The 24,046-nt window shown below is 41.1% G+C and overlaps 1 pseudogene; it reads right to left on the bottom strand.

Annotated features, from left to right (window-relative positions):
* Positions 1–14,616: 14,616 nt before the first annotated feature.
* LOC101361761 (magnesium-dependent phosphatase 1 pseudogene) overlaps positions 14,617–24,046 on the bottom strand; it is a 78,519-nt pseudogene continuing 69,089 nt past the window's right edge.

Genomic DNA, 24,046 nt, shown 5'->3' with positions numbered 1-24,046 from the left:
GGGAGAGAGATAAGGCAAGGTCTATGCCCCTTAGAGAACTTTAATAAGAACTACACCCAGATAACCACAAATGATGACAAACATTAATCCACACATCCAAGAAGCTCAAGAAACTCCAAGCAGGACAAACTCAAAGAGCTCTGAACCTACACACATCATAGTCAAACTGATGAAAGTCCAAGACAAGGATAAAATCCTGAATCTTGAAAGTCTTTTTTAATTTATTTAATTATTGTACTTTAGATGAAGGTTTACAGAACAAACTAGCTTCTCATTAAACAATTAGTATATATAGTTTCGTGACATTGGTTACCAATCCCATGACATGTCAACACTCTACCTTCTCGCCCTTGAGTTCCCTATTACCAGCTTTCCTGTCCCCTCCTGCCTTCTAATCCTTGCCCCTGGGCTGGTGTGCTGCTTTAGACTTATTTTGTTTTATGGGCCTGTCTAATTTTTGGCTGAAGGGTAAACCTCAGGAGTGACTTCATTACTGAGCTGTAAGGGTGTCCAGGGTCCATATTCTCAGGGGTTCTCCGGTTTCTGTCAGACCAGTAAGTCTGGTCTTATTTTTTTTTTATTTATTTATTTTTTGGTGAGTTAGAATTTTATTCTACATTTTTCTCCAGCTCTGTCTGGGACCCTCTATTGTGAATCCCTGTCAGAGCAGTCGGTGGTAGTGGCGGGACACCATCTAGTTGTGTTGGACTCAGTCTGGTAGAGGCCATGGTAGTTGTGGTCCATCAGTCTTTCGGACTAATCTTTCCCTTGTGTCTTTGATTTTCTTCATTCTGCCTTGCTGCAGATGGGGTGAGACCAATGGAATATCTTAGATGATGGCTTACAAGCTTCCCCCTCCCCTTTTTTAAAATTGTACTTTAGGTGAAGGTTTACAGAACAAACTAGCTTCTCATTAAACAGTACACGATATTGTTTTATGATGTTGGTTAACAACTCCACGACATGTCAACACTCTCCCTTCTCAGCCTTGGGTTCCCTATTACCAGCTTTCATGTCCTCTCCTACCTTCTCGTCCTTGCCTCCGGGCTGGTGTGCCCCTTTAGTCTCCTTTTGTTTCATGGGCCTGTCTAATCTTTGGCTGAAGGGTGAACCTCAGGAGTGAGTTCATTACTGAGCTCAAAGGGTGTCCGGGGGCCATACTCTGGGGGTTTCTCCAGTCTCCGTCAGGCCAGTAAGTCTAGTCCTTTTTTGTGAGTTAGAATTTTTGTTCTACATTTTTCTCCAGCTCTTTCCAGGACCCTCTACTGTGATCCCTGTCAGAGCAGTCGGCAATGGTAGCCAGTACATTTAGTTGTACTGCACTCAGTCTGGTGGAGGCCATGGTAGTTGTGGTCCATTAGTCCTTTGGACTAATCTTTCCCTTGTGTCTTTAATTTTCTTCATTCTCCCTTGCTCTCAAAGCGGTGAGACCAGTGAAGTATCTTAGATGGCCACTCACAGGCTTTTAAGACCCCAGACGCTACTCACCAAAGTAGAATGTAGAACGTTTTCTTTATAAACTATGTTATGCCAGTTGAGCTAGATGTTCCCCGAGATCACGGTGCCCACAGCCCACAGCCCAGTAATTCGATCCCTCAGGGGGTCTGGATGTGGCTATGGAGCTTACATGACCTTGCCTTGTACAAGTTATGCTGCCTTCCCTAGTATTATGTACTGTCTTACCCTTCACCAAAGTTACCACTTATCTATTGTCTATTTAGTGTTTTTCCATCCACACCCCTCCCCTCCCTTGTAAACATCAAAGATTGTTTCTTTTTGTGTGTAGACCTTTTCATGAGTTTTTATAGTAGTGGTCTCATACCATATTTGTCTTTTTGTGACTGACTGATTTCACGCAGCACAATGCCCTCCAGATTCATCCATGTTGTGAGATGCTTCGCAGATTCATCATTGTTCTTTGTCGTTAGGTAGTACTCCATTGTGTGTATGTACCATAATTTGTTTATACATTCATCTATTGATGTGCATCTAGGTTGTTTCCATCTTTTTGCTATTGTAAACAATGCTGCAATGAACATGGCTGTGCATATGTCTATTCGTGTGATGGCTCTTATTTCTCTAGGATATATGCCTAGGAGTGGGATTACTGGATCATATGGTATTTCTATTTCTAGCTTTCTAAGGAGGCACCATATCCTTTTCCAAAATGGTTGTACCATTTTGCATTCCCACCAGCAGTGCATAAGAGCTCCAATCTCCCTGCAGCCTCTCCAACATTTGTTATTTTCTGTTCTTTTGATTTGTGCCAGTAATGCCGAGGTGAGATGGTATCTAATTGTGGTTTTGATTTGCATTTCTCTAATGGCTAGTGATCATGAGCATTTCCTCATGTGTCTGTTAGCTGCTTGAATGTCTTGTTTGGTGAAGTGTCTGTTCATTTCCTTTGCCCATTTTTTAATTGGATTATTTGTCTTTTTGTAATAGAAGTGTTAGATTTTCATGTAGATTTTAGAGATTAGACCTTTGTCAGATTCGTCGTAGCCAAAAATTTTTTCCCAATCTGTAGGTTCTTGTTTTACTCTTTTGGTGAAGTCTTTTAAAGAGCATAAGTGTTTAATTTTTAGAAGATCCCAGTTATCTAGCTTATCTTCTGGAGTTAGTGTGTTGTTAGTTATGGTTTATATCCTGTTAATGTTGTGTATTAAGGCCTCTGGCATTGATCCTATTTTTTCTTCTATAATCTTTATAGTTTTTAGTTTTATATTTAGGTCTTTGATCCATTTTGAATTAGTTTTTGTGTATGGCGTGAGGTATGGGTCTTGTTTCATTTTTTTTTTCCAGATGGACATCTAGTTTTACCAGCACCATTTGTTAAAAAGACCGTCTTTTCCCCATTTGATGGACTTTTGGGCCCTTGTCAAAGATGAGGTGACCATTGGTGGATGGATTTACATCTATCTGGGTTCTCAATTCTGTTCCACTGGTCAATGTTTTTGTCATTGCACCAGTACCAGACTGTTTTGACTATCGTAGCTGTATAGTAGGTTCTGAGGTCAGGTAGTCCAAGTTCCTCCCAGTTTATTCTTCTTCAATAGTGCTTTACTTATCTGGGGCCTCTTCCTTTTCCATAAAAAGTCTTGATAGAAGGTGAGAGAGAGAAGGAGTTATCAAAAATGACTATGGGGTTTTGAACCTAGGAAGAATTGCTGTGCCACTGACAGAAACAGGGAAGTCTGGAGAAAGAGCTAAATTGGCAAGAGGGTTGGAAGGAAGATAGATTTGGGATATTTTACTATTATTAAAGCAATCCATTCTCCATTGTGGGAAAATTAGAAAATACAAATGAGCAGATAGAAAAACTATTCATCGTCCTATCATCCAGAAACAACTAATAACATTTTTGGGTGTTACAGAGGTTGATTAACATTTTTGCTGATGTATTTTGCTTGGCCAAGCCCTGATATATATCTTTCTAGAAAGTTCTCTCTCTATATATAGATTTATATAGTTTATTTTTCCTTTTGAGAGTCCCTGGTGGCACAGTAGTTAAGTGCTCAGATGCCAACTGAAAAGTCGGTGGGTCAAAACCTACCAACCATTCCACAGGTGAAAAATGTGGCAGTCTGCTTCTGTAAAGATTACAGCCTTGGAAACTCTATGAGGCAGTTCTACTCTGTCCTATAGGATCGCTATGAGTCAGAATCGACTCAATGGCAATGGGTTTGGTTTAAGTAGGGCAAACGATTAAGCGCTCAACTACTAGCAGAAAGATTGGTTGTTCAAACCCACCCAGAGGCACCTCAGGAGAAAGGCCTGGCAATCTGCTTCTGAAAGATCAGAGCCTTGAAAACCCTATGGGGTGCGGTTCTACTCTGACACACATGGGGTTGCCATGAGTTGGAATCTAACAGGATGGCAACTAACAATAATAACATTTCTTTCACATAAATGGAATCATTTGAGTTTGCTTTTAACCATACTGAGTGAGACATCCATATAGAGATGTCCAGAAGGCAATCAGAAGTGCAGGGCTCAATTAAAATGGTTTCTCTCTGTCACTTGACTCAGCAAAGCCATCTTCTGGGTCTTGGCTCCATTCTCAGGTCCTTCCCTCATGGTGACAAGAGAGGTACAGCAGCTCCAGACCTTATACTCTCTCTTATTTCTTCTAACTCTTCCCTAACAATCTCATCTGCCTCTTTGGTTTTAAATGTGTTAATTCCTAAATGTATTATCCAACTCCAACCTTGCCCCTGAAATCCAGACCCACATACCAACTGCCTACTTGATAGTTCCACTTCAAAGTCTAGTTAAAAAACCAAACTCATTGCTGTCAAGCTGATTCCAACTCGTAGCCACCTTATAGGACAGAGTGGAACTTCCCCATATGGTTTCCTAGACTGTAACTCTTTACAGAAGCAGGCTGCCACATCTTTCTCCCACATCAAAGTCTAATAGGCACCTCAAACTTTACTATATTAAGTATACTTGGTGTCTTAGGCTGGGTTATCTAGAGAAGCAAAACCAGTAAAGCGTATAAATATATAGAGAGAGATATTTATATCAAGGAAATGGCTCACATGATTGTAGAGGCTGGAACGTCCCAAGTCTGTGGATCTGGATAGAGGCTTCTCTCGATTCACATACCTGCAGGGGCTGGCAAACCCGACATCAGCAGATTGGAGAGCAGGGCTCCCACTCACAGGCTGTGAAGATCGATGAATCCCAAGATAGGCGGATGAGCTGATAGCTCAAGTCCCAAGAACCAGAGGTCAGACGAACAGGAGGCAGCCACAAGATCCAGAGTGAGCAAAAAGCCAAAATGCCTGCTTATATTTGGATGCAGACCACACCCCCAAGGAAACTCCTTTCAACGGATTAGCTACTCACAGCAGATTCCATCATGGGAGTGATCACATATAAACACTGAGAATCATGGCCCAGCCAAGTTGACACACAATCTTAACCATTACACTTGGATTCTCCAAGAGGGTGATATTGTATGCTGCCTTTCATCAAACCTACTTAGTCATTATTTTTGTTAGCTGTCATAGAGTTGCCTGGACTCATGGCGACCCCGTGCACAATGAGATCAGACCATTGTGATCCATAGGGTTTTCACTGGCTGATTTTCAGAAGTAGATCACCAGGCCTCTCTTCCTACTGCATCTTAGTCTGGAAGCTCCGCTGAAACCTGTTTAGCATCATAGCAACATGCAAGCCACCACTGACAGACAAGTGGTAGCTGTTCTCAAGGTGCATTGACTGGGAATTGAACCTGGGTCCCCTGCATGGAAGGCAAGAATTCTGCCACTGAACCACCACTGCCCTCTACTTGGTCGTAGAATCCCTTTTTTCAAGGGCCACCTGTGAACATTTAGGAACATCTGTTTTGTGGAACACAATTCGGGAAAAATTATACAAGATTATCTCCATGATTCCCTCCGTCTCTGAAAGACCGCTTATGGAACTGTATGGAGCAACACTAAAACAGCAGCATCTTGGCTTTAAAACAAGGGTTTTCAATAGTTTGTGATGGGGGCGTTGGTGTAATAACATCCTCAAAGGTACTAAAAACTCCCTTATAATAACTAAATATTACTGAACAAGCCATTTCTAGTGTACTGCAGTCCGCAATGAAAGGAACCTCAAAGGAGCACAAAACTAACAAGAACACAAAGGAACAACAAACACCAAGCCAGAACTACTGGCCTTCTGGTGTACCCATAAACTGCAGACGGTTTATAGTTTCTTCTTCAACCTGAAACAGAGCCCGAGGGAAGCTGGCCTTGTGCTTAGGAGAGCTGGAGATGAAAGACCTCGGAGCCAGGATATAATGAAGCTGGCACTCAGCAGCCATGCTGAGCTAGTCCTGCAACAGCAGGAACCAATGCCAATGTGTTCTTCTTCCTTCTCTCCCCCTCAGATCTCTGCACATCCCTCGGAAGTCTTCTTTGCTCGTGGACATGAAAAGGCTAATTTGATTCGGGGGCCAAATTCTCCAGCCCCTTTCTTAGCTTTCCATGAAGATTCCCTTTGAAGATCAGCTCCTCTGAACTCCTGCTTTCTCTCAGCACTATCAGAAGTGCCAAGTTCTGTCAACTCTCTAGAAGTTTGCAAAGTGGCCTCACTCTGATTTCCAGGGTGTCCTGACTGATCACAATTGTAAGGTGCCCCATGTCGGGGAGCTTTGATTTTTTTTTTTTTTTTAATAATCACTGTCTTATGCCTATGACACTTTTTGTCTCCACTTTGTGTGTGTGTGTGTGTGTGTGTGTGCGTGCACACACACGCTCTATTAATTTTTTTACTGTTGTAAAAATATATATAACACAACATCGGCAATTCAGCATTTTTCAAGTGTTCAATTTTGTGATATAAATGACATTAATTACGTTGTACAACCATCACCCATAATTGTTGCCAAATTCCCCATCACCATAAACAGAAACTCACTGCTTCCTAAACAATGGCTCTACCTCCCTCCCGCCCCCGGTAAGCACTAATCAACTTTGGTCTCTATATATTTATCTCCACTTTAAACACCAACAACCACAAGACACAGAGGATGCTGAGAGTGGTACCTGCAGCATCAGATGATTTTAAAGGCAGAGAAAAATCCCTCCATTCAATAAATGTTTATCGTGTGCCTGGCATATGCTAGGCACTATGCCAGGCACCAAGGGTCCACAGTGAACCAGTTTGATGTGGCCCCTGCCCTAATAGAGTTTATAGTTGATGTGGAAACAGGAAAAAAGTTAATCAAAGTAATAAAGTACATACAGTTGTCAAAGTGCTATTAGGGAAAAAACATAGTGCTAAGATAGAGACCTACCACCCGTCTATCAGTTTGTCCTAAAATGGTGGGTTCCATGTTGCTATGATGCTGATAGCTATGCCATCAGGGTTTCAAATACCAGCAGGGTCATCCATGGTGAACGGGTTTCAGCAGAGCTTCCAGACTAAGAGAGACTAGAAAGAAAGGCCTGGTGATCTGCTTATGAAAACTAGCCAATGAAAATCCTATGGATCACAACAGAACATTGTCCAGTATAATGCTGGAAGGTGAGCCCCCTGGGTTGGAAGGCACTCAAAGAACACAGTGGCTGCAGCAATGAACTTGAGCATACCAATAATCATGAAGATGGTGCAGGACTGAGCAAGGTTTCAAACTGTTTTACGTAAGACTGCCATAAGGCAGAGCTGACTTGACTAACAACAAGATAGAGACTAAAAAGAGGGTGAGATCAGAGAAAGAGAAACTCCCAGGTTAGTTGTATCCTCCAAAAAGCAGTCACCACTAATTGTTTACTTGAACCACTGCCTTCTCCACCTTGAGACCGGAAGAACTAGATGGTGCCAGGGTACCACTACTGAATGTTCTGATCAGGAACCCAAGGAGAGGAAAATATGGAACAAAACTTCAAATTCTCTTTTTTTAATTACTGTACTTTAGATGACGGTTTACAGAACAGTTTCTCATTAAACAGTACACATACTGTTTTATGACAGTGGTTAACAACCCCATGACATGTCAACACTGTCCCTTCTCAACCTTAGGTTCCCTATTACCAGCTTTCTTGTCCCCTCCTGTCTTCTAGTCCTTGTCCCTGGACTGTTGTGCCCCACTAGTCTCATTTTGTTTTATGGGGCTGTGTAATCTTTGGCTGAAGGGTGAACCTCGGGAGTGACTTCAGTACTGAGCTATAAGGGTGTCTGGGGGCCATACTCTCAGGGTTTCTCCAGTCTCAGGCCAGTAAGTCTGGTCTTTTTTTGTGAGTTAGAATTTTGTTCTACATTTTTCTCCAGCTCTGTCTGGGACCCTCTATTGTGATCCCAGTCAGAGCAGTCAGTGGTGGTAGCTGGGCACCATCTAGCTGTACTGGACTCAGTCTGGTGGAGGCCTTGGTAGCTGTGGTCCATTAGTCCTTTGGACTAATCATTTCCTTGTATCTTGGTCTCTTCATTCTCCGTTGCTCCTGAAGGGGTGAGACTAGTTGAGTATCTTAGATGTCTGCTCACAGGCTTTTAAGACCCCAGATGTACTCACCAAGGTAGAATGTAGAACATTTTCTTTATAAACTGTGTTATGCCAGTTAAGCTAGATGTTCCCTAAGATTATGGTCCCCACAGCCCTCCGCCCAGCAATTCAGTCCCTCAGGGAGTTTGGATGTATCTATGGAGTTTCCATGACCTTTCCTTGCACAAAAACTTCAAATTCTTAAAGAATCCAGACTTACTGGACCTACTGAGCCTGGGGGAATCCCCAAGACTATGGCCCTTGGTTGCTCTTCAAACCTTGAATTAAAACTACCCCTTGAAGTCCCCTTTAAATGAAAGAACAGTTTAGCTCAAAGAGTAAAGGTTGTCACCCATGAGTATTGTGTTTAAAAAAATATATCTATATGAGACCAAAGAGTTAATAGCTAATTTAAAGCATAGATGACAAAGTCAGAGGGCAGGCAGATCAAGTCAATGGAAGTGAAACAATTAGGACAGAAACAACAAGAATGTTGACACAATGTGAAGAATGTAACCAATGTCACTGATCATTATGTCTAGAAACTGCGTAATGGGAGTGGGTTTTGCTGTGTATATTTTCACTAAAAATAAAATTAAATAACTAAAAAAAGCAGTCACCAAGTTGGAATTAGACTGCAAGAGACTTATTGGGGAAAACACCTGTAAACTATAAAAGGAACAACCTTGAAAACATCATGCTGAGTGAAAGAAGTCAGACACAAAAGGCCACATATTGTATGACCCCATTTGCATGAAATGTCCAGAGGACACCAATCCACGAAGACAGAAAGCAGACTGGTAGTTGCCAAGGGTTGAGGGGGAGAGTAGACTAGAAGTGACCGCTAACAGGCATGGGCTTCCTTGTGGGGAGATGAAAATGTTTTGGAACTAGAGCGAGGTGTTAGTTACATAACACTGAGAATGTACTAAATATCACTGAATTGTATACTTTAAAATGGTTAATTTTATGTTACGTGAATTTCATCTCAATTAAAAAAAGAGAAAGAGAGAAAAGAATAAAGGAAAGAAGCTGGAGAAGGGGGAAGAGTCTTCAGACTGCGACGTAGTGATGCGGGTCTGACGCCAGCACAATTCCAAGGAAGGTTTGGCCAGTCTGATGTGGCATTCTCAAACCAAAGTTGCCTATCAGAGAAGTCCCGGGTCTTGCAGGAATAGGCCTGAACTAATACCCTTGCTGCGGCCACTGTGTCAATCCATCTCATTGATGGTCTTTTTTTCACTGACCCTCTACTTTACCAAGCATGATGTCCTTCTCCAGGGACTGATTCCTCCTGATAACATGTCCAAAGTATGTGAGATGTAGTCTTGCCATCTTTGCTTCTAAGGGGCATTCTGGTTGTACTTCTTCCAAGACAGATTTGTTAATTGTTTTAGCAGTCCACGGTATATTCAATATTCTTCACCAACACCACAATTCAAAGGTGTTAATTCTTCTTTGGTCTTCCTTATTCTTCATCCAGCTTTCGCATGCATACGAGCTGATTGAAAACACCATGGCTTGGATCAGGCACACCTTAGTCTTCAAGGTGACATCTTTGCTTTTCAACACTTTAAAGAGGTCTTTCGCAGCAGATTTGTGCCTTTGAGTACATGTGCTAAAATTCATGAAACTGTACACACACATGCAGTCGATTTTACTGTATAATAATTTAAATTCTTATCAGCAAATTTTAGAAAATAAAACAATTTCAGTGAAAAAATATGTGAATTATTGTTCTTTCTTTTTAAAATATAATGATGGAAAGATCTTATTTGGATCCTGATTAACACAAACTAAAAAGATATTTTGAGACAATTAGAGAAATTTGAATATGGATTGGATATTAGGAGATACCAAGGAATTATTGTTCATTCTGGTAGGTGTGATTACATGAGAAAATGTTCATACATTATCGAGCTGCATACTGAAGGATGTAGGGATGAAAAGACATAATGTTTGAGGTTTGCTTTAAAATACCTGAGCAAAAATAAAGGTGGGGACAGAAGAAAGATGAAGCAATGTAGTAAAATCACAACAACTCTTGAAACTGGATAATGGGTATATGGGGGTTCATTATATTTTCTCCAACTTGCACATATTATAAAAGTGTCATACTATTAAATAGAAACTTCAGTATAAAAATATATGAAAAAATTTATACTAAGGTATTAAGAAAGCTGGGAGTCCCTAGGTGGTGCAAACTGATGGCGTGCTTGGCTGCTAGCCAAAACGTTGGAGGTTTGAGTTCACCCACAGGCACCTCCAAAGAAAAGCCTAGCAATCTACTTCTAAGAAATCAGCCATTGAATACCCAAGGAACAGTTATACCTGACACACATGGAGTCACCATGACTTGGAATCAACTCAATAACTGGTTATTAAGAAAGCTTACCTTTAGGTATGCTTTAATAGGTAATTCTTAACTTCTGCCTATGTAATTAATTTTCCCAATCAATATGTTACTTTGTAACAACAAAAAATTACTTTAATTATGAAATTGTAAATGGACATTTTCAGGTGATTTTTAAAAATATAAAGTACTTAAAACAGTATTAGTATGTATTAGTAGCAGACGGTTTGAAAAACCTTGAGTTTAAATCATCAACATTTTTCTAAACTTTCTGACAATTAAAATACAAATTATTTAATACCTCAACTGATAACATTTAGAATAAAGTCAGTATGGTGTACAGGTTAAGATCACGGTCTTTAGAATTAGCTAGTTTAACTTCTAGCTCTGTAACTCTTAGAGGTAGTACCTTGCAAATCTCCTTCCCTATAGTAGGAGGCAGCTGTTAACCAAAACGTCTGCAGTTGGAACCTACCAGCTACTCCACAAAGAAAGATGTGGCAGTCTGCTTACTTAAAGATTTACAGCCTTGGAAACCCTATGGGGCAGTTGTACTCTGTCCTATATGGTTGCTATGGGTCGGAATCAGCTTGACGGTAACAGGTTAACAGGAGTATCTACTCCATAGGGCTGATGTAAGGCTATCGCCAGGCAATCTATGTAATACAATTACTATAGGTCCTGGGATATAGGACATAATCTCTAAGAACTAGCTATTATAATATTTTAAAAGTTTGAATAATTTTATAATCTACAACTTCCACATCACCTTGATGAATAGCAGGAACATTGTTATTACAAATTGTGGATCTTGTACCATGACACGAATATTCACTTACAAATCATTTATAATATTATGTAGAACCTTACAACCTGTACATATTATACCACAAAAAGATTAAGGTATAGATTGACATGCCAAGAATATAGCTTATAAAAGTCCTGTCGTTTAAGAAAAAAAAAAAAAAGATGATATAATTATTTACTGGTTATTTCTCTCTCCTACCAAGTTGTCAAGTTCAAGAACTGTTACAGTCTCTCCGGTACTTTTGGGAAAATACTTTCCTAAGGTACAACTTTAATACACTTGCGATGAGATGAATTGACTAGCAGAGTGAGACCATGTTTTCCTCTACTTCTGTTGTGAAATCTTTCAAATGTCTGAAGCAAGAGCATTCTTCACAATTGCTTCAGTTTCTTTTCTCAATGATGGAGACTTAGGTACAAACCATGGTTATGAAACTGATGTGGAGCAGGAATCCAAAGCCCCAGTGACTGTGTTCTGTGATACGACATGCTTGCATTGCCACTTTATCACAATCATCCTCCGTGGAGGTTCCTCTCGGGGGCACACGCAGCCCCGGAACAGATGCCTCTGATTAAGTATGCACAGTTGATCCCCGCCATGATCCAAGGTACCTGGGCCCCTTTCGGGGCGGCGGGCACAGAACGCAACCTCAGGCACCATGCATCTCCTTTTGCTTTGCCTTTCTAACACTTGCCTTCTTTTCCTGACCTCTGCTCACATTTAGACGCAAGAGCAACTTCAAACAACAGGGGGCGTTACTGTGCGGAGTAACAGCAACGTGGTTCATGCATAGGGGCTCTGGAATCAGGCGGTCTTACATCGGATCCTGGCAATACCCCTTACTAGTATGTGACCTTGGTCAGATTTCTTTAACTTGTCTGAGCTTCAGTTACTTCTCTAAAAGGGAAGTGATCATGATATTAACTATCACATGGGTTGTGATGAAGGTTAAATGGGATAGTATTTAGAACAGCCATGATGAGGGTTGGAGCGTGGAGTGGTCCACCCCAGAGAGGAAGAGTATTTTATCACGGATAGTGTTTAGAATTACTTTGGTACACCACCGTGGCTCAGTACCTGGCACTTCCTGGTGGTTGTGTGCCGTGAGTCGATTCCGACCTATAGCCCCATAGCAACCCCATAGGACAGAGCAGAACTGTCCCATAGGGTTTTCTAGGCTGTAATTTTTATGAGAGCAGATCGTCACATCTTTCTCCCAATTATTTTATTTTAATAACCACTTTATTCACATACCATAAAATTTACCCTTTCAAAGTGTACAATTTGGTGGATTTTAGTGTATTCACAATGTTGTGCACTGATCACAAATACTTAATTCCACATCATTTTCATCACCCCAAAAGGAAACTTCATGCTCATAAAGCAGTCACTCCCCATTCCTTGCTCCACAACTGCCTAGCGTTCAAGGGTACCTCATTCATAGCCAGAGATCAGCCTTTCCTAAATTGAGTTTTAAGGAACGCTAGCCCCAAAAGATGTTCCAGGAGAACAGATTAGTCCAAAGGACTAATGGACCACAACTACCACAGCCTCCACCAGACTGAGTCCAGCACAACTAGATGGTGCCCAGCTACCACCACTGACTGCTCTGACAGGGATCACAACAGAGGGTCCCAGACAGAGCTGGAGAAAAATGTAGAACAAAATTCTAACTCACAAAAAAAGACCAGGCTTACTGGTCTGACAGAGACTGAAGAAACTCCAAGAGTGTAACCCCCAGACACCCTTTTAACTTGGTACTTAAGTCACTCCTGAGGTTCCCCCTTCAGCCAAAGGTTAGACAGGCCCATAAAACAAAACAAGACTAAATGGGCACACCAGCCCAGGGGCAAGTACGAGAAGGCAGGAGGGGCGGGAAAGCTGGTAATGAGGAACCCAAGGTCGAGAAGGGAAGAGTGTTGACATGTTGTGGGGTTGGCAACCAGTGTTACAAAACAATATGTGTATTAATTATTTAATGAGAAACTAATTTGCTCTGTAAACCTTCATCTAACGTACAATTGAAAAAAAAAAAAAAGATGTTCCATGAGACATCCCAGTTAATTGGCCTAATGATGTGTTTAGTGATGCTGTTCTACCTCCTAGTTCATTGCTTAGTGCCTGGGGTCTTAAAAGCTTGCAAGAGGCCATCTACGGCACAACAATTGGTCTCTATTCACCTGGAGCAACAGAAGAAGAAGGAGAGTCAGGAATAGGAGGAGGATATGGAATGTGTGGCTAATTTCCTCTACGGACAACTGCTTCCTTTGCCATGAGACCAGAAGAACTGGATGGTTCCAGTTACCATTACTGAACATTTTGATGAAAGATTCTACAGAAGAATCCTAATCAAAAGGGGGAAAATGCAAAACAGAATTTCAGATTCTCATGGATTCCAGCCTTTCTGGAGCCATGGAGCTTGGATGAACCCCTGAAACTACTGCCCTGAAATTATCTTTAAACCTTAAACCAAAAATATCCCCCAAAGTCTTCTTAAAACCAAGCAATAGTGTAGCTTAACTAGTAAAAAAAAGTATGCCTTGAGCATTATGCTCTTTTAAGAACTATCTATATGGGATCAAAGTGACAGCAGCAACTTGACGGATTAGATAGGAACTTTAGGGCGCAGTGAGTCTATGTTAATGGGAGAGGAACAACTCAGAAAAGGAGGTGAGAATGGGTGCACAATGTAATCGATAATCATTCAATTGTACATGTAGAAACGGTTGAATTGGTGTACGTTTTGCTGTGTATATTCTCAACAGCAACAAAATATTTTTTGATGAAAAAGATATTCCATGAGAAAAAATTTTCACATTCAAATAAGTTTTGGCAAGTGTTGCATGCCTGTATATTGGAGAGCTATAATGCATGTTCATATATTAAATGTTCTGAGAATATCCTGCAATGCAGGATTCTGTGGGCTCTGGTGTTTTCCAAACTTGTGTGACCATGGGACCCTTTCCCATGGAACACCTATTGGGAGAAGTGGCTGGTTCCAAGGAATCCATTTCTAGAAATGCTGTTAGAGATGTACATATGATAAGCTAAAATGTACAAGCACTTATGACAAATCAAGATATTTCTCCAGCCAATGAGTATTTTACCCCCTTTAACAAATCTCAGTATTTTGGGGAGAAGATAAATTTAATGAAAATCTTTACCCATTTGAGCTCCTGGGTGCAGCAATGCCTATGGGACTTTCCAGATACATGTGCCAATAAATTCTTTTCCTTTAAAAAATTTGAGTTGTTTTCTGTTCTTTGCATATTAAAGAGTCCTGATCAATACAATTGAGCTACTTCTGGATTTTTCTGATAGGAACTCAGTCCCATCAATATGAAATTTTTTTTGAGGCGGGGGGGTTTCTTCTATTACACACAAATATACTTTAATAATTTATAAATGCACGTGGAAATGCCTTCCTGTTTTATGCCTTGAATGAGACTTATCCACAGAGTTGAACCTCAGGGCTCAACTTGGGCCTTTGCAAATGTCTCTGACCTTTGAGTTAGGGTTTGAAGATTCATTGCATTCTGAATGTGAACCCAGGTAAGACCCAGTTTGCTAACGTCCACAGTGTTCCACTTCTCATCATCAAAGAAGATCATCTGGGAGAAAGGAACTTCAGTCTTCTGCTGCAACCTCTAAAAGTGTATGACCTTGCTGCCTAGATAGATATTCCAGTGAAAAAAGTATCTGACTAGGGCAAAGAGCTCCAGCAGCTGGCTGGCCTCTTCAGTCTCACCTGTCTGGGAAGCAGCCGCGATGGGCACCCCCAGGCCCTGCTGTCGTTCCAGGGTCTCAGGCCCATCTGGGTATAGTCGGACGGTCCAACCCTCGCTATCTTGTTCAGTTCCATCACGGCTCTTGTGGAATGGGGTCTATGTGCGTGTCAACCCAGAAAGGCTGATTGTGTAATCCAGATCAAAGACTGTGAGCTTGGGGAGCTGCACCACGACCAGCGCCCGGAGGCTGTGCACTCAACGTGAAAATTTGAACAGGATCATCAAATTACAATGCTGAATTTAGGAGTGGCATTGCAGTTCTTGGAATTCCTTATACAGGTAAGAGTCGGCATTATACTGTAAAGAACAGTTTTCTTTTCTTCCCCAGTTATTTATTTATTTATTTGTTAATAAAGTATGGACTCATAGTGAATCAGGGGCCCAGGCTCCTTCCATCCTGACGCCTCCACCTCCAACATGTGGCCTGCACAGTCACTGTGGAGAGGGAACAGAGACTATATAGAAGATCACACAGGGGCTTGATGGCTAGGCCTGGAAGTGACATATATCACTTCTACTTGCATGCCTGTGGCCAATCCCTGTTACTTGGCCCCCAACATAACTGCAAGAGAGGCTGGTAAATGCAGTCTTCCTAGGAGGGAATGGAATCGGTGAGCCTTGAGGTAGTGTTTGCCAAAGTATACAGGGTTGAATAGTGTCCTGTCAAAATTCATGTCCACCTGGAACCTCAGAATGTGACCTTATCTGGAAATAGGTCTTTGCAGATGTGATTAGTTAAGAGGAGGTCACACTGTGTTAAGATGGGCTCTAAGTCCAATGACTGGTGTCCTTATTAGAAGGTGGCCATATGACAACACAGAGACATGGGGAGAATATCATTCAAAGATGGAGGCAGAGATTGGACTGATGGGTCTACACGCCAAGGAGCATGAAGGATTGCCAGCAACCGTCAGACACTAGGAAGAGGCAAGAAAGGATTCTCCCCTAGATCTTTCAGAGGAAGCGTGGCCCCACCGACACCTTGATTTCAGACTTCCAGCCTCCAGAACTGTAAGAAAATAAATTTATGTTGTTTTAAGCCACCCAGTTTGTGGTAACTTGTTATGGCACATCTAGAAAGCTAATACACATGATATGTCTTTTGTATTATTCTAATTTTTAATTAAGTAACTAACTGTGTTACCAATTTTGCCCGTTAAGAGTGCTTCTATTATCTATTCAACCATTAAAATAAGGAGGAAATTATTCACACCAACTGTCAAAACACAATGTTATGTAAAAAAAGTAAAAAAACAGAACGGTAAGTAAAATAAGATCCCACTTACATCTATCCATATGCCCTTTCTCAGAAAGCTACTGGAAGAGGAAATAAATAAATCAACCAACCAGCCAACCGAGAAAGAGGAAGGTATGGGATCCAGGCAACAGGAAACCCAACTCAAGAGAAAAGAGGAGGGAATCCTAAAAAGGTGATTAGGGGGTTCCTAGGATGACAGCTGTGCTTTGGGCTTAGCGAGAAAACCATCCAGAATGGAGCAGGTCAGCAGGCTCCTGGAGAGCAGCCTCCAAGAAGATGAGCCTATTGGAAAGCCTAATGCCCATGACCACATTAAGAGGAGGTGGAGACAGCTGGGAAAGAGCACACGGCTTCATTAATGATAAGAACATAGAAAACTAAGTACACGGGAAAGCATGACAGTTACTAGCTTCAAGGAAGTAAATAAAAATCAGGCAAAAAATAAATCATAATAAATTACATAGCTCAGCTATGAAAGGCATATCCATATCTATAGTTATGTCAACATGGAATATTGAGCTAACCAAACTTTTGATATCACTGTACTAGGAGGACAGAAGTGGTGAAGGTGCTGATGTTGAGGTATCAAGCCCGTGTGTGATAAGGTTACATTCTGAGGTTCCAGGTAGACATGAATTTGGGGGGGACACTGTTCAACCGAGTACCTTATGGGAAAGACTAGATGAAGGTGAACTAAAACTTCATCCTCCACATTGGTAAGTCAAAAGACAATCCCCAAAATGGAAAAACTCTGAAGTACAAGTGTGTTATTTAGAGATATGGAGGGTTCAGAAATCTGAAAGTGTTCGCCTTAGAGAAGTGAGAACTGGGAGGCAGAAATGGAGCAGGGACTTCTGTCTTTCATAAAAGTCTTGTATAATGATTTGACCCTTAAACTTAGTTATGAGCACGTATAACTTAGAATAAAATTAAAATAAAAATCACAGTGTGACCCTATACATTTCCGTATGTACACGTATGGCAAATGCATAGAAAAATATCTTGGGGAGAGAAACATCAAAATGATAACTCTTATGCCTAATGACTTGGAATGAGAAAAACTGGGTCCCCAGGTGGAGTGAGGGGCGAGAGAGAAGGTAGAGGGTCAAGGAAAAACCCATTGCCAAGGGTTTCCAAGGCTGTAAATCTTTATGGAAGCAGACTGCCACATCTTTCTCCTGCGGAGTGGCTGGTGGGTTCGAACCACCAATCTTTTGATTAGCAGCCAGGTGCTTAACCACTGTACCACCAGCACTCCATAGAGGGCCAAGGAGGTCTATTGATTTATCTGTATTATTTTAATTGTATATAACTTGAAGGTATACTTGTGTAACTAAAAGGACATTTTAGAAGATTTTACTTTCTGATGAAAAAAAAGCACAGTAGAAAGTCTTCCTCTCCTACTGGGGACAGGCCAAGTCATTGATCAATTCTCACGGCCTGGTGCATTCCCCAGGAGTCCTGGTGGCACGGTGGTTAAGAGCTTGGCTGCTAACCAAAAGATTGGCAGTTTATTTAGGATTACCTTTAGATATTCATAGTAATGACGCTAGTAAATATTGGAAACATAATGTTAATTTGTTCCACATTGTAAAACGAGAGTCAGAAGAAAACCCATTGGTACAACACTCAAGGTGGAGTTGATAGCTTTAATTCCTACTTATGCTATAATTGAATTGGAAATATCTTTAAGAAATTTATCATTTACTGTGGGACAAATGGCAGATGAAATTGCAAATGGGATGGAAACACAACGTCGATCTCTGACCTCATTAAGCCAAGGTGACATGAGATAACAGAATAGCCTTAGATTTTTGTTAGCCCAAGAAAGTGCAGTCTGTGCTGTAGCAAATACCTCTTGTTGTATTCAGACAAATAACACAGGAGAAGTAAAACTGGATATACATAGAGTTAGACAGCAAGCTACTTGGTTAAGCACTATAACACGCTCACAAACACAATATTTATTTGGTTGGTTAAAGTCAGGAACAAGTACATGGGCTAAATCACTGTTACAAGGGATAGTAATATTCTTAGTCTGCATCCTGATAGTATTAGGCATAATAAAACTTATCTTCTATTGTCTTACACACTTAAAAGGCAAAACAAGGCCTCGGGCTAAAACGTAGGTGTACACTGAGTCTGCTCTTTTTGGCAATGCGATTGATGAGAACATCACTCTTACTTAAGATCCTGGTGAGGAACCAGATGGTATCTGATGGAAAACCAGCACCGTGAGTTTAAAGAGCCTGCCATGGCTGCCATCTAGGAGCCCAACTAAGTCCAGGTATTGATCATTGATATGTTATCTCTAATCTCTGATCAAAAGGAGGGAATGATCTAGGAGATAATATTGGAGCCATTATTCCCTGTCCTAAAATGTGATCCAGCTGGAGCTGGGCACACAAGGACTCACAGAGACACATCAACTGGGCCCTGAGGTATAAAGACAATAGCTAGGACAATCTTGGAAAACATCTTTTAGGGAACCTTTCACATAAATCGTAAACAGCACAACAGACCCACATACTTTCCACTCTTTTCTTTTTCTATTAGCATTTAGTAAATAGTAAGATTTGTTGGTCCAGTGAAGCCCCTCCTGACTATCATTATTGAAACCTGTACCAATAATTATTAAGAAAGACAATTCAAAATGTAAAGTCACGATGATTTAGCAGTTTCTAGCCAGTCTGTGAAAAGTTGAAGCTTTCAATGGTTTTGCCCATTTGTAATGTTAATATATACTGATGACTGCATCTGGCAGACATGGCTCTGGCAGCATGTTTGTCTGATTCTCACTTTTCCTTGCTTTTTGCTTTTAAAAAAAAAAAAAGATTGGTAGTTCAAATCCACCAGCTGCTCCTTGGAAACCCTACAAGGCAGTTCTACTCTGTCTTATAGGGTCACTATGAGTGGGAATCATCTATGGTAACAGGTTTTGGTTTGGTGCATTCCCCAGAGTCAGTAAAATCTTCCTCAGAGTCTCCTTGTCAAATGTCTCTGCCAGCTCCCAAGTGATTCTAGGAGCCCAAGGACCCACGACTACTGTTGTGATGGGTTCAGAAACAGATCTGTCACAAGGTGGAAAAGTCGCTAAAACACACACACACACAGAGGAGGGATAAGCAGTGTGTGCCTTGCAGAAAGGTGGCTGCCTGAGGCCTCAACTCTACCCTCCCAGGTCATAGCAAGGAGCCCTGGTGGTGCAATGGTTAAGCTCTCAGCTGCTACCTGAAAGGTCAGAGGTTCGAATCCACCAGCCACTCTGTGGGAGAAACAACCTAGCAGTCTTCTCCCAAAAAGATTTCAGCCTAGACAATCCTATGGGGGCATTTCTACTCTGTCACATGGGGTCCCTATGAGTTGGAATCAACTTGATGGCATAAAACAATAATAACAGGTTACAGCCCTTTGGCCAAAAGCCTCTCTGTTTCACCTGCTAACTTTTAGGAGAGTTTCTAATTTTAATAAATAAATGCATGCTCGTTTTGCTGGGTGCTCCCCAGGGCTAGCTGTAATATCAAGGCGAGTTCGCATTTCCGTTTTCAATCATTTCTTCCCTTCCTTGCTGGAATTATTTTTGAAACTTTCCAAACCAAACAAAGGCCACTTCAGAAAAACAGCTGGCCATATCACACAGCTTGGTTCAGTTCTACAGAAAGCCTGACTTCCTGGAAGAAAGCTTTTTTACACAGAGAGGTTCTCACCAGTTTGGTCTTGCAAATCAGTGAGGACTGACAACGTTGTTAAATAGCTAGCACCTCAATGAAAGCTCTAAGACAATAAAAAAGTGGTTAACCAATAACTGGACCCGTAGAGTCAGTTCCACACATAGCGACCCTATGGACAAAGTAGAACTGCACCATGGGGTTTCCAAGGCACTAATCTTTATAAAATCAGACTGCCATATTTCTCTCCCGCATAGTGGGTTTGAACTGCTGACCTCTGGGTTAGCAGCCGAGTGCTTACTCACTGTTCCACCAAGGCTCTTTAGGAAGGTGGTTACAAAATTTAAATTCAGTTCACTTATGGGGCTTTTTTAACAGCTAATAGATGTTCCCTTTACCCTCCACTTGATTACCCAAATCTAATGTGCTATAATAAAATTATGAATATATGAATAATTTGCACACATTAAATTTTGGAATCACTCTGAAATGTGTTACCATGCATTTTTAATTTTTTTTTTAATTTCCTGATTAAGAGGTTTTCAGAAATTGAGAGCATCAACTCTGAGCAACGATTACTATGCATTCTTTTATTTATATGTTTAAGATTTCATCTATGGTGCAAATGATATGATTTTAATATAAATTTGAGGCTACTTGTATTTTCAGTGTGTATATGATGACATGCAAACTCATGCTTTGAGAATAGATGCTTTTTCCAAACTTCAATAAACCAAAATGCAAAGAAAACTTGCTTTTTTAAAATCATTTTAACAGTTGCTGAGCAAGTTGGCTTTGAACGTGATTTTTCAAACGTTTTTCCCAGTCTTAACAGTGCACTTATGTTTATAGCCTCATGCCTCTCACCTCAGCTGGAAACAAATGCTAGCCTTCATAGTGAAAGCTAACATCCGTGGAGCTCTTGTGATGTGTTAGGCATGTGCTACATGCTTTGCATTGCTTCTCACTTAATCTTCACATCAATTTAGTAAAGTTGGTGCAGTTATTACTCCCATTCCACAGATGAGGAGACTGAGGTTGAGACTGAGAGGTTAAGGAGCTTGTCCAAGGTCCAACAGCCAGTGTATGACAATGGAGAAAGAGTAAAGCGTTTAAAGTATAAAAGTGAAAAGCTTAGATTTGAGTTAAAAACAGGGCTAAGGTTAAGAAGCAAGGAGACCAGATGGAAGGCTCCTGCAATGATTCAGAGAGACGACGATGAAATGAGCAAAAGTATGGGCAGTAGACAGACACAGAGAGGATGAACTCAAGACAAGCTAATGTAATAAGATGTTATGGCTCTACAACTCAATAAAAAGACAATAATGGGCAAAGGATCTGAAAAGATATTTCTCCAAAGAAGATATCCAAAGGTCAATAAGCACATTAAAAAGATGCTCAACATCATTAGTCTTCAGGGAAATGCAAATCAAGACCACAATGAGAAACCACTTCACATCCACAAAGATGCCTAAAATATAAACGACAGATAAATAACAAGTGTTGTCAAGAATGTAGAGAAATGCCAACCCTCAAAAAATGATTGTGGGAATCTAAAATGCACAGTTACTTTGGAAAACAGTCTGGCAGTTCCTCAGATAATTACACATAGAGTTACCATATGTCATGGATTGAATTATTACCCCCAAAAATGTATGTATCAATTTGGCTGGGCCATGATTCCTGGTATTGTGTGATTTTCCTATATGTAGTAAATCCTGCCTCTATGATGTTCATGAGGGAGGATGGGTGGCAGTTGTGTTAGTGAGGCAGGACTCAGTCTACAAGACTGGATTGTGTCTTGAGGCAATCTCTTGAGATATAAAAGACAGAAGTGAGCAGAGAGACGGCGGGACCTCATACCACCAAGAAAGTAGTGCCGGGAGCAAAGCGCATCCTTTGGACCCAGGGTCCCTGTGCAGAGGAGCTCCTAGTCTGGGGGAAGATTCATGACAAGGTTGACAGAGAGAGAAAGCCTTCCCCTGGAGCTGACACCCTGAATTTGGACTTTTAGCCTACTTTACTCTGAAGAAATAAATTTCTCTTTGTTAAAGCCATCCACTTGTGGTATTTCTGTTATAGCAGCACTAGGTGACTGAGACACCATATGACCCAGCAATTCCACTCCTAGGTATCTACCCAAAGAAATGAAAACATATGTCCACACAGAAACTTGTACCCAAATGTTTATAGCAACATTATTCATAATAGCCAAAAGGTGGAAACAACCCAAATGTCCATCAGCAGACAAATGGATAAACAAAACATTGTATAACCATACAATGGAATATTATTTGGCCTTAAAAAGGAATGGAGTAGTGAAACATGCTATAGCATGGATGAACCTTGAAAACATGCTGAGTGGAAGAAGCCAGTCACAAAAGTCCACAAATTATATGCTTTCATTCATATGAAAGTCCAGAATAGGGAAATCTATAGAGACAGAAAGCATATTAGTAGTTGCCTAGGGCTGGCGTGGCAGGGAGCTGGGGGGGTGTAGGTGGATGAGTAATGATGGGCATGGGGTTCTTTTTGGGGTAATTAAAATGTCCTAAAGTTGATTGTGGTGATGGTTGCACATATCTGTGAATATACTAAAAATCATTGAAGTGTACACTTTAAATGAGCGAATTGCATGGTATGTGAATTATCCCTTAATAAAGCTGTTTTTTAAAAGTCGTTATGGTTGTTTGGACACAGGAATTGATTCATTAAAAAACATTTATTGAGCACTGAGTATGTGCTAGACATGAAGCTGGGCCCTAGGGATACAAGAAAGAAGAATAAGTATTCTTGTCAAGTGGAAGAAAAACTATAAACAAACAAGTAAGCAAACTAATTACCAATTGCAATAAATTATAGGGAAAAAATTTTTTTTAAAAAAAGTTTCCAAGTTGATTCTGACTCAACAGCGACCCCATGTGTTACAGAGTACAACTGCTACATAGGGTTTTCTCAGCTGTGATCTTTACAGAAGCAGATCATCAGGCCTTTCCTCCTTGGCACTACTGGGTGGGTTCGAACCACCAACCTCTAGGTTAGTAGTCCAGCACAAACTGTTTGCGCCATCCAGGGACCTGGAAGGAAATAAAGGGGGTGCTATCGATGGCAACAGGTTATTACTTAAAAAAAAAGGTGGGGGGGATCTACTTAGATGAGTAAGGAAGGCTTCTCTGAAGGAATAACACCTGAGCAGAGTCCAGAAAGATAAAAAGGAGTCAGATTCACAGTAGTCCCACAGGACCAAGGAAGCAAGTAAGTGCAAATGCCCTGAGGCAGGGTAAATGGAGCTAATGGGTGGGATCTGAAAGACAGCCAGCTTGGCTGCAGCAGAGCCTAGCAGTGGGAGCTGGGCCATCAGGGGCCTCAGAAGCCAAGGGAATGAGTTTGAATTTTTCCTACGAGCATTAAGAAGACAGTCATGAAAGGATTTTAAGCAGAACAGTGACAAGATCTGAATTGTGTTTTTAAAAGATCACTCTGTTTCATGAGAATAGACTGCCTTGGAGAAAGACGAGAAGCTGAAGACACTTAAGAGGGGGCTGCTGCCACCCAAGGGAGGAGACAGGGGCTGAGGATTGGGTGGTGGCAAAATGGACATGCAGAAGAGTAGAAAGATGTGAGCCGTGTTTTGGAGAAAAAAACAACAGGATTTGGTGAAAGTTTTGAGATAATGTATAGAGACTAAGTTAGCGAGGTCGATGATGAAGGTGGGGAAGGTGGGAGAGTGAAGGATGACACCAGAATTTGCATTTGACAGCCCGGATGAAGAGGGGTATTACATGCTGTGACAGGGATCACAGCAGAGGGTCCCAGACAGAGCTGGAGAAAAATGTAGAACAAAATTCTAACTCACAAAAAAAGACCAGACTTACTGGCCTGACAGAGACTGGAGAAACCCGAGAGAATGGCCCCCGGACACACTTTTAGCTCAATGAAGTCACTCCCGAGGTTCACCGTTCAGCCAAAGATTAGAAGGCCCATAAAACAAAACAAGACTAATGGGGCACAACAGTCCAGGGACAAGGACCAGAAGGCAGGAGAGAACCCAAGGGTGAGAAGGGACAGTGTTGACATGTCGTGGGGTTGTTAACCATTGTCATAAAACAATACGTGTACTAACTGTTTAATGAGAAACTATTTGTTCTGTAAACCTTCGTGTAAAGTACAATTAAAAAAAAAAAAGAAAA

This window comes from Trichechus manatus, unplaced genomic scaffold (assembly GCF_000243295.1).
Source record: "Trichechus manatus latirostris isolate Lorelei unplaced genomic scaffold, TriManLat1.0 scaffold00024, whole genome shotgun sequence".
NCBI lineage: Eukaryota > Metazoa > Chordata > Mammalia > Sirenia > Trichechidae > Trichechus > Trichechus manatus.
The sequence above is the reverse complement of the archived record's forward strand: the minus strand, read 5'-3'. Positions and strand labels throughout refer to the sequence as shown.